Consider the following 1,560-nt stretch of genomic DNA (forward strand, 5'->3'; position numbering starts at 1 on the left):
TAATAGTCGATTTATCAAAAAACTAACAAACAAAAGAAAATAATATGAAATATTATCAAGATAAAGGCTTTAACCTGATATATTGACCGATATAGTAATATATTGGTCAATATTTCATAGAATGCCTATAAGAGCAAATATGTAAATGTTATTTAGATATTAGTTCCTTGATTTTAAATATCCAATGATTCTATGTTATTCTCACAAAATTTTGAAATTGCTCATAATTTTAGGGACTAGTATTAAATTATTAAATTTTAAGAAAAAATTTATAAATAAGCCATATTTAAAAGAAATGTTAATTTTTAAAAAACCTCTCAACTATGGGGATTGTTTTAAAAAACCCAGTCAACTGATTCAATTTGACAAAACCCTCCCATTATGTGGGGTATTATAGATAGCCCCTCTCAATTTTGGTACAATTTTAGAAAACATCTCTCAACTATAGCATATCTCATAAAAACTCCCCTAATCTTTTACACTTCTATCAACAAACCCCCTTAACATAGTTACTTCGATATGTGATTTGGACAAAATACCCTCTTAAAGAAAGTAATTTTAATTAAATAGAAACCCTCAACCGACAATAAAAGGATCACAATCAATTTACAATTTTTCCCTCTATATCACCTCTTTTATCTGACAAAAACCAAGATACCCTATATGAAATCCCATAAATAAAAATAAGATATTTTTCCTCCAAGAATTTCAAATCCACTCCAAATGCTAACAATTTTGTTGGACCAAACAGCCCCTTAACGTGTGGCCTTTGAATTTACACGCCCGCCCTATGCCATGACGAAAAAAGCATTCAACCGCATTAAAACTTCGGAGTTGTATATGATTGCTGAGGGTGAAAATAATGTATATTATTAATATTTTTTATTTTAATCGGTGACGCAAGGATCCTCTATCCGCAAACTAAAGTGGTTTCATGCAAATTTAAAATTTGTCGGTGACCAATAAGCATGAAACCCTCGTAGAGCCAAACAAACTCCATAAACACAATAAAAGGTTAAAAACACACAAATTTTGTGAATGGACAAGATAACGAGGCACATGATCCCATTACATTGGCCCCACGAGTGGTAACTGGGTCCCACATCCCCAGTGTTTTTCTTACAACGACGGGAAAAAAAAGGTATTCAAAGCCTCCCTCTTCCTCGTTAAAATCCTCTGCTCTCAAATATCAATCCCACACCTCTCACTTCATACTCCCTCTCTCTCTCTCTCTCTCTCTTACTTTCTCTCTCTACTGCTAAAATCTCTGATACCCTCCCTACACTGGGAAGTCCAACCTCAAAAAGAAAAAGGAAAAGGGGAAAAAAAAGAAAAGAAGAAAGAAGAACAAACAAACAAAGAAAAGCACAAAGAAATAAAGAAAGGCGCCAGTGAACCCAGCTGTATTCTCTGTATCTCTCTCATCCTGGCATCACATTTTATTCTTTAGAGAGAGAAAGCATCAAGAAAGAGTTCACACTGAGCAGAGAAAAAAAGACCCATTTTTTATTTCTGAATGGGCAGCAAATTCTTTTTCTTCGCCCTGCTGCTGGCGGCGGC

Source organism: Asparagus officinalis, chromosome 8 (assembly GCF_001876935.1).
Source record: "Asparagus officinalis chromosome 8, Aspof.V1, whole genome shotgun sequence".
In the NCBI taxonomy this organism is placed as follows: domain Eukaryota; kingdom Viridiplantae; phylum Streptophyta; class Magnoliopsida; order Asparagales; family Asparagaceae; genus Asparagus; species Asparagus officinalis.